A 10,716-nucleotide genomic window follows, 5' to 3' on the forward strand; every position below is an offset into this window, starting at 1 on the left:
ACTCACCCAAAGTCACACTGTCCCACTGAAGGCTTGGGGCAGGGTGGCTGTAAGACCTAGCGACTGACACTACATGAGAGTCGCTGCCACCAATTTGATTAGAAATTTTGGGCCTCTATTACCAGGACCAGCCTTCATGGCATTTATGGAATGCCTCCTATGGCCTGAGTACTGTTGTGATGTTACCGAGGGTTTTCAGCCCAAAATCCCAACTGAAAAAATCCCCCAGAGTCATGGTATGAATGACCTAATCACAGTCGGCCTTTGTTGGGTCCTAAAGCCCTCCAGGGGCTACCAGCCCCCAAGCCTTGCTCTTTCTCCTCAGCATAGTTCCTGCTCCCCCCACTGACTCACCAGCCAGACAGCACAGGAGAAAAATCTATTCTCTCCACTCGGGAAAGGGGAAGAGTCTTTCTGGGAATTGAGATGGTAGATTAGATTTGTCTGCCTGGCAGGAAACCTACCAATTCCTGGCCTTTTCCCAGGTGCTGAGGCCTGGAAGCCCCCTCCTAGCTCCTAGCAAAAGTGGAAAGTGGATGGGGATGAAAGTAAAAGAGTGCGAAGTGGATAGCCCAGAGTCAAATCAGGTGTGGGGGGGAAGGGGGAGGAATCCACACTGTGGGAATCAGGAGGTCAAAACTCACTTGGCCTGCAGGGACACTAAGCTATATGGGATGAGACATTGCCACCAGAGCTCCTGCCCGGCCCAAAGGCAACCTAGGCAGAGTTATGCGTTATCCATTTCTGGATAAGGATGGGCCGAGTCTGCTGCTGGAATGAAGGAACTAGGAACAGCCCCCACCAGGAAGTCGGGGGCCAACCAGGACTGTCCCATAGACTGTTCCTCCTGAGGCTGTTGCCACCTCACCTCACCCACACCCTCCTTCCATGTTTCCCCTTCTTCCAACTCACTCCCAAACCATTCTTCTAACCTTAGCCGTGCCTGCATCGTTGAGCTCTGAGGGGAGCACGGGAGGACATGCTGGGTGGGGAAGAGCAGGGCAAGGTGGGCATGGTAAGAGGGAGCAGAGAAGGCAGGGTGAGCAGAGTAAGAAGAAGTGGAGAAGGTGTACTGGGAGGAAATGGGTTTGGGGGATGTACAGGCAGCTTCAATGCCCACCCTGCTTAAGAGACACACAAGGGAGTTAGCTCTCAGGTCCCTGCTGCCATTCAGCTCAGCATGCCTGGAGGGGGTTGATACCCTGTGATAGTCCACTGGGGCATCCTCAAGTCACCTGGCTTTGGCCTATGAAACGCCCCGTGACATTGATGGCTCCCTAAGTTCCCCACATCTGCCCAAGGATGTGGGGTGGTAGTGGAGTGAGGTGGAGAGAAGAGAATCCAGTGTTGGGGAAAGTTAACAGGCCACATTAGTAGTAGTAGTAGTAGTAATGATAGTATAGTACTATTTGCAAAACATTGTACTGAACACTGCAAAAGAAATACATAGACATGGTTTAGACACAGTCCCCAGGCCAGGATATGAGTTACCTCATCTGTAAAATGGGGATTAAGACTGTGAGCCCCACGTGGGACGGCCTGATCACCTTGTATCCCCCCAGCACTTAGAACAGTGCTTCGCACATAGTAAGCACTTAACAAATGTCATCATCATTATTATTATTATGTGCCTGGACCAGCAGAGTGACCATTTGGATGGAGAGGAAGAAACTCTTGTGGAGGAAAAATGGGCTGAATTTACGGACAGACTGAATATGGGTGTTGAAAAGCAGTCAGGAAACCTGCAAGCATAGGAAACCTGCAAGCAAGATGAAATGGAGTCAACTCCAACAGCACATACAAGTAAAGCCAGACCCAAAGCTTAGGAGCCATGCTGGTGCAGGAAAGGGGAACGGTACTCTGAACATGACCCCTGGGGCTGAAAATTTTTAAATGAAACTTTTTGGCTACATGTAAAACTAAGTGGGTATCCAATCATAAATGACATTGATTAAAAGCTTATGATGTACTGACCACCCGTACTCAGCGCTGAAGAGGAATCCATGGATATTGGTTTGGAAATTGTCCTTTTCTCACAGTGTCATCTAGAGAGAGGAGGAAAAGAAAGAGAAGATATGCAGGGAGAGAAAGCAAGAGGGCTAGCATAGAGTACTAGCTAAACTTGCCCTGTGCCCTTCCCTGAATTTTGACCCCAGACCTGCTGGGGTGGTGTTGAAATGCTGAGGAATTTGGAGTTGCAGGGATGGTTTTGGCAGTGGGCCACTGGCTTCCACTCTCCTCTACAGTTGGTTTTGTTGCCTTCACTCCACTAGATTGTCAGCTCCTTGAAGGCAAGTATCACAACTAACAACTCTATTGAAATAAAATCAATGATAATAATAATTGTGGCATTTGTTAAGTACTTACTATGTGTTGTGCACTGTTCTAAATTCTGGGATAGATGCAAGTTAATCAGGTTGGACCAAGTCCCTATCCCACATGGGGCTCACAGTCTAAATAATCAGTCAAGAAGCAGCATAGCCTAGTGGATAGAGCACAGGCCTCTAGGAAGGACCTGGGTTCTATTGCCGGCTCCACCACTTGTCTGCTATGTGGCCTCAGGCAAGTCACTTAACCTCTCTGTGCCTCAGTTACCTCATCTGTAAAATGGGGATTTAGACTGTGAGCCCTGTGTGGGACAGGGACTGTGCCCAACCTGATTAGCTCATATCTGCCCCAGCAGTTAGTACAGTGCCTGGCTTAACAAATACCATAAAAATATAAAGTAAGCATTTAAATACCATAAAAAATGATATTTATTGAGCACTTGCTCTCTGCAGAGCACTGTACTGAGTGCTTGGGAGAGTACACTATAACAGAGTATGTAGACATGTTACCTGTCCACAAGGAGCTTACAGTCTAGAGGGGGAGAAAGACATTAAAATGAATAAATAGATTACAACTATGTAAATAAGGAGAACAAGCATTGAATCTCCATTTTACAGTTGAGGAAACTTGAGTCCCAGATAATATGAGTGACTTAAGCAAGGTCACACAACAGGCAAGTGGCAAAGTCTTGATTAAAACCAAGGACCTCTGACTCCCAGCCCCGTGTTCTTTCCACTAGGCAATGCTGCTTCTTTACTCACCCAAGTGCTTAGCACAGTGCTCTGCAAACAGTGAATGTTCCATAAACACCATTTATAGATTGACTGAGACTGCTCTCTCTAAGGTCATCATGAACTTCCTTCTTGCCAAATCAAGCGTACTACCCCATCTTAATTCTCCTCGATTCTCACAGTCTTTGATAGAGTGGATCACTTGCTTCTCCTGGAAACACTATCTAAAGTTTGTTTTTTCTGACACTTTTTTCTCCTGGTTCTTCTTCTCTGACCACTCTGTCTCCATCTCTTTGGCCAGCTATTCCTCTGCCTCACACCTCCTCTCCGTGGGAGTCCCTCAAGGCCCTGTTCTGGATCCCTTTTTGTTCACTCCCTTGGAGAGCTCATCTGCACCTTCACAGATGATTCCCCAGTCTACCACTCCAGCCCCGACCTCTCTCCTGCTCTGTAATCTCATATTTCCTCCTGCCTTCTTGATGTCCTGCTGACATCTCAAACTCAACATGTTTAAAACAAAATTTTTAATCTTCCTTCCCAAATCCTCTCCTCCACCTAACTGTCCCATGACAGTGGACAACCACCAACCTCCTCATCTCTCAAAACCAAAACCATGGGTGTCATTATCCTTGATTTCTCCCTTCTTTCATCAATGGTATTTTTTGAGTTCCAACTGTGTGCTGAACACTGCACTAAGCACTTGGGAAAGTACAATGCAATAGTCTGTCACCAAATTCTATCATGACATTTCGTGAATCAATCCCTTCCTCTCTATCCAGTCACCACCCTGGTCCAAGCATTGCCATATATGACTTTGATTACTCTATTAGCCTTCTGACTCATCTCCCTGCCTCTTCTCTCTCCTCAAAATCCTCCAGTGATTGCTCATTCCTCTCTACACCAAGCAGAAACTTCTGACCAGTGTTTTTAAATCACATGATCAACATTCTTCCTCCTGCTCCACCCAACCTGGCACACTCACCAACTTGGGCACTGTCGCAAATCCCGGTTCATTCCTGCCAGGACTTTCCTGGACTGGGGGAGCCTCGGTGACATGTAGCAGAAGTCGAACCACACTTCTGATCACCAAGGTTACTGTGGAAAGTTTTTTACTTAGTTTTACCAGCTGCTGCTTTAGGTGTAGCAGCTGGGGCTCCACTTGGCAGTCATTGATTGGTCCAGGACCATTACCTGGTGGAACAGGGAGAGAAAGCCATGCCTCCCTCCATGTTCCACCCCCTTAGGCCGGCAATCACCTGTCTCAGGTAGAGCCTTCACAAAGTCTTTTTCTTGTTGTTGTTCACAGGATCACAAACAGTCACTAAAAAGGCAGCTTGTTGTGGGCTCACCACAGGCACACACTTGATTTTAGAATCTCCAGTAACTGTACAACCTCTACCCTCACCAATTCTGAAATTTCTCTACCTGATCACAGCCTCCTCATCTGCTCTCTTTTCCATACACTCATCCCCTGCCAGTCTGTCCTTTTCCCCCACAGAAACCTCTGTTCTTTTACCCCCGCTCCAGTATTCTACAGCCATTCTACCCCATTTGGTCTCCGTACCAAAACTGCCTTATCCTGATGCACAAATCGGCACACTCAACATCACTCTGTCTACTGAACTCCCTTGCTCCCCTGTCCCTCTGCTGGTCTTGCACCACTAATCCACAAGCCTGGATCACCTCCACAGTATGTTTCCTCTGCTTCGATGCCTGAGTTGTGGAGCACGGTTGGAGGAAATCCAGACAACTCTCTGACCTTGTCCACCTTAAATTCCTTCTTATCTGCTTCAATTTGGCCCTCTCCACTACCCAACAACAATACCTCTCCTTCCTAATTCACTCCTATACCCACTGTCTCCACCAGCTATTCCAGACATTTAACCCCCTTCTCAAACCTCCTGTCCCCCAACCCTGACCATTTCTTTCCCCCAATGACCTGGCCACATACTTCATCAACAAAATTAAAACCATCAGGCATGATCTCCCTAAAATCTCCCCTGCTCCTCTCCAATCCTCCTCTCATCCTCCACCCTCTTAAACTCTCCCTATGTTCCCTGCAGTAACTCAAGATGAAATCTCTCACCTCCTCTTTAAATTAACCCCTCCACCTGTGATTCTGACCCCATCCCTTCATACCTTTTAAAACACTGGCACCTTCCCTTCTTCCCTTCCTAACTGCCATCTTCAACTGTTGACTCTCCAACGGCTTCTTCCCCACTGCTTTCAAACACACCCGTGCCTCCCCTATCCTAGAAAAACCTTCCCTTGACCCCACAGCTCCCTCCAGTTATTGCCCCATCCCCTCCTACCATTTCTCTCCAAACGCCTTGAGAGGGTTTTTTACACCTGTTGTATCCGATTCCTTTCCTCCAATTCTCTCCTTGATCACCTCCAATCTGGCTTCCACCCCCTTCACTCCACAGAAACAGCCCTCTAGGAGGTCACCAATGATCTCCTTCTTGCCAAATCCAGAGGCCTCTACTCCATCCTAATCCCCCTCGACCTCTCAGCTGCCTTTGACACTGTAGAACACCCCCTTATCCTGGAAACGTTATTCAACCTTGACTTAATAATGATGGTATTTGTTAAACACTTACTATGTGCAAAGCACTGTTCTAAGCGCTGGGGGGCATATACAAGGTGATCAAGTTGTCCCATGTGGGGCTCACAGCCTTAATCCCTACTTTGCAGATGAGGTGACTGAGGCATAGAGAAGTTAAGTGACTTGCCCAAAGTCACACAGCTGATAAGTGGCAGAGCTGGGATTAGAACCCAGGACCTCTGACTCCCAAGCCCGTGCTCTTTCCACTGAGCCACGCTGTTTCTCTCTTGGCTTCATGGACTCTGTCCTCTTCTGGTTCTCCTCTTATCTTTCTGGTCATTCATTCTCAGGCTCCTCCTCTGCCTCCTACCCCCTTACTGTGGGTGTCCATCAAGGTTCAGTTCTGGGTCCTCTTCTATTCTCCATCTACACCCACTCCCTTGGAGAACTCATTTGCTCCCATGGCTTCAACTACCACCTCTATATGGATAATGCACAAATCTACATCTCCAGCCCTGATCTCTCCCCTTCTCTGCAGTCTCATATTTTGTCCTGCCTTCAAGGCATCTCTGCTTGGATGTCCTCCCATCACCTCAAGCTTAACATAAACAAAGAAGAGCTCCTTCTCTTCCCACCCAAACCCTGTCCACCCCTTGACTTTCCCATCACTGTAGACGACACCACCATCCTTCCTGTCTCATAAGCCCATAACATTGTTTACGCTCTCTCATTCAATCCACATGTTCAATCCATCACTAAATCCTGTCAGTCCAACCTTCACAGCATGGCTAAAATCTGCCCTTTCCTTTCCATCCAAACTGCTACTACATTAATACAATCACTAATCCTATCCTGCCTGTGTTACTGCATCAGCCTGAGCTCCTTGTCTTCCCTCCCAAACCTTGTCCTCTCCCTGACTTTCCCATCTCTGTTGACGGCACTACCATCCTTCCCGTCTCACAAGCCCGCAACCTTGGTGTCATCCTCGACTCCGCTCTCTCATTCACCCCTCACATCCAAGCCGTCACCAAAACCTGCCGGTCTCAGCTCCGCAACATTGCCAAGATCCGCCCTTTCCTCTCCATCCAAACCGCTACCCTGCTAATTCAAGCTCTCATCCTATCCCGTCTGGACTACTGCACTAGCCTTCTCTCTGATCTCCCATCCTCGTGTCTCTCTCCACTTCAATCCATACTTCATGCTGCTGCCCGGATTATCTTTGTCCAGAAACGCTCTGGACATATCACTCCCCTCCTCAAAAACCTCCAATGGCTACCGATCAATCTGCGCATCAGGCAGAGACTCCTCACCCTGGGCTTCAAGGCTCTCCATCACCTCGCCCCCTCCTACCTCACCTCCCTTCTCTCCTTCTACTGCCCAGCCCGCACCCTCCGCTCCTCCACCACTAATCTCCTCACTGTACCTCGCTCTCGCCTGTCCCGCCATCGACCCCCGGCCCACGTCATCCCCCGGGCCTGGAATGCCCTCCCTCTGCCCATCCGCCAAGCTAGCTCTCTTCCTCCCTTCAAGGCCCTGCTGAGAGCTCACCTCCTCCAGGAGGCCTTCCCAGATTGAGCCCCTTCTTTCCTCTCCCCCTCGTCCCCCTCTCCATCCCCCCGCCTTACCGCCTTCCCCTCCCCACAGCACCTGTATATATGTATATATGGTTGTACATATTTATTACTCTGTTTATTTATTTATTTATTTATTTTACTTGTACATTTCTATCCTACTTATTTTATTTTGTTGGTATGTTTGGTTCTGTTCTCTGTCTCCCCCTTTTAGACTGTGAGCCCACTATCGGGTAGGGACTGTCTCTATGTGATGCCAATTTGTACTTCCCAAGCGCTTAGTACAGTGCTCTGCACATAGTAAGCGCTCAATAAATACGATTGATTGATTGATCAGCCTCCTTGCTCACCTGCCAGCCTCCTGTCTCTCCCCACTCCAGTCCATACTTCACTCTGCTGCCCAGATTGTTTTTCTACAGAAATGTTCAGGACAGGTCACCTGCTCCTCAAAAAATTCCAATGGTTGCCCAACCACCTCCACATCAAACAAAAAGTCCTCACCATTGACCTCAAAGCACTCACCTTGTCCCCTCCTACCTCACCTTGATATTCTCCGAATAATAATAATTGTGGTATTTGTTAAGTGCTTACTATTTGCCAGGCACTGTACTAAGCACTGGGGTGGACACAAGCAAATTGGATTGGAGACAGTCCTTATCCATCAAAAGGCTCACAGTCTTAATCCCTATTTTACAGATGAGGTAATTGAGGCACAGAGAAGTGAAGTGACTTGCCCAAGGCCACACAGCAGACAAATGGCAGAGCTGGGATTAGAACTCATGGCCTTTTGACTCCCAGCCTAATGCTTTAGCCAGTACACCATGCTGCTTCCCACTCCTACTACAACCCAGCCCGCACACTTCACTCTTCTAATATTAACCTTCTCACCGTGCCTCAGTCTCGTCCATCTTGCTACCGATCCCTCGCCCACATCCTACCTCTGACCTGAAACGCCCTCCCTCCTCAGATCTGACAGACGATTACTCTCCCTCTCGTCAAAGCCTTATTGAAGGCACATCTCCTCTGAGGCCTTCCCTAAGCCCCCTTTCCTCTTCTCACACTCCCTTCTGCGTCACCCTGACTTGCTCCCTTTTTTCTTCCCCTGTCCCAGCCCCACAGCACTTATGTACATATCTGTAATTTATTTATTTATATTAATGTCTGTCTCCTCACCCCCTCTAGAATGTATGCTCACTGTGGGCAGGGAGTGTGTCTGTTTATTGGTGTACTCTCCCAAGAGCTTAGTGAGGTGCTCTGTGCACTCTAAGTGCTCAATAAATATGATTGAATGAATGAATGAGTGTCTGCTAATTCTGTTCCTTTGTATTCTCCAAAGCTCTTGATACAGTGCTCTGCTTGTAGTAAGCACTCAATAAATATCATTGATTGATTGTTTACTTATTGTATTCTCCCACTATACCCCCACTTACAGTTTTCATTCCTCTCAAAGTCATCTAATCACTGGGCCCTGGTCTCATCTTTCACAGCTCCCACCACTTGTTCATGTCTGTACCCCTGCCTGGAACTCCCTTCCACTGTGGTTCTCCCCTTTTCAATGCCCTCCTTAAATCACATGTCCTTCAGTAGACCTTCCCCAACCTTCTCATCTCCCTACTTTCTATCCCTTGAGTCTCTGCACTTGCTGACACCTAAGCATTTGTTAACACAACCTTTGCTTGTGTATATACCCTGTATGCACTCTATTGCTCCTCCTATGTGCCCATTATTTAAATGCATGTCTACCCCACTACACTCTAAGCTCCTTGAACTTCTTGAAAGCAGGGATCATTCATTCACTCAATCGTATTTATTAAGCGCTTACTGTGTGCAGAGCACAGTATTCAAGTACAGTCTTACTCAAAGCTAAATGGAGTCTAATGTGAGAATCATCTCATGGATTCCTATCTCCTCAATACTTATATCATCTAGCCTTAATAGCAGTTCTGCTCCATCACTCTGCTTGGGGTCACTCTGACTACTGCTAGCCATAGGAGTATTAATAATAATAATAATAATAATGGCATTTATTAAGTGCTTACTATGTGCAGAGCACTGTTCTAAGCACTGGGAATGTTACAAAGTGATGAGGTTGTCACACGGGGCTCACAGTCTTAATCCCCATTTTACAGATGAGGGAACTGAGGCACAGAGAAGTTAAGTGACTTGCCCAAAGTCACACAGCTGACAATTGGCAGAGCAGGGATTTGAACCCATGACCTCTGACTCCAAAGCCCATGCTATTCCTGTTTCCACTTCTCCCTGCTGCCAAGTCTGGATCAGTTTACCTGATGAGACTTGAAAATTTGCTGGAATTGGAAAAGACATGAGTTGTACAGATGCAAAGAGGGAGAAAGGAAAGCAGCATTTTTGTCCATTGCCTTCTACCCCACCTGACCTTTAACTGCTCTCCTCTGGACCAAAGAACCTTTCCTGGAGAAAGAGGGGCCACACACTATTAGTAAGCACTTATCAAGCATTCAAAATGTGCTACGCGCTCCTCCCAGCATTAAGAGAAACCACTCAGATTGACTTAAAATTCCATTTTTCTTTTTAGTAATCTTTCCCTTCTCATCTTATCCAATTTTCAAGTTGTTCACGGTTTATTCCACTCCTTCTGCCTGATGAATTTAAAAATACCGAAACACAGTATTTCCAGCCCCACCATCCGTGACTGACGATAGCGCTGCTGCCCAAAATTATCTGAACTAGATGCCAAGGGTAAGTAGCTTTCTTCATGCCAAGAAGTCATACCTAGAAGTAGGTACATGAGTATGCCTCTTTCATCCTTTCTGTAGATTATTTCAGTGTCTGTGTCCCCTGATAGAGGGGAGAGCAGGGACCATTTCTACTAATTCTATTGTACTCTCCCAAAGTCTTAGCACACTGCCCTGAACACAGGAGGTGTTCAATAAATCATCTCTCCTCATATGTCTGCATCTCAATCTCACTGATGTATTCTTTCCCAGCACTTAGTAGCGTGGCCTAGTGGAAAGAGTATGGGCCTGGGAGTCAGAGGATCTGGGTTCTAATCCTGGCTCCCTGACTTGGGCAATTCACTTTAACCTCTCTGGGCCTCAGTTCCCTCACTGGCAAAATGGGGAGTCATAAGACAAGCAGCTCCTACATGGGGTTTACAGTGTAAGTAAAAGGGAGAACAGGTAATTGATTCCCTTTTTTGCAGATGAGGGAACCGAGACACTGTACTAAGCACTGTATTAAGTGCTGGGATAGATATAAGACAATCAGCTCCTACATGGGGCTTACAGTGTAAGAAGGAGAACAGCACTTAGTACAGTGCTTGACACATAACAAACACTTAGCAAATACCACAACTGTTCTTATTAATAGTTTAATGTTCAGCATATAGGCATTTCTATTACCCCTACTCCTACCACTACTATTACTACAACAACTACTACTATTATTACTACTACTGATTGATTGAATGATTTCCTCTGATGAGAGAACTTTAGAAATCTTTGTTTACTCCTTGTCAGTATTAAGAGATTGTAAAAAGCCAGGAGTTCTGTTTATTCATTTG

This window comes from Tachyglossus aculeatus, chromosome X1 (genome assembly GCF_015852505.1).
Source record: "Tachyglossus aculeatus isolate mTacAcu1 chromosome X1, mTacAcu1.pri, whole genome shotgun sequence".
Classification (NCBI taxonomy): Eukaryota; Metazoa; Chordata; class Mammalia; order Monotremata; family Tachyglossidae; genus Tachyglossus; species Tachyglossus aculeatus.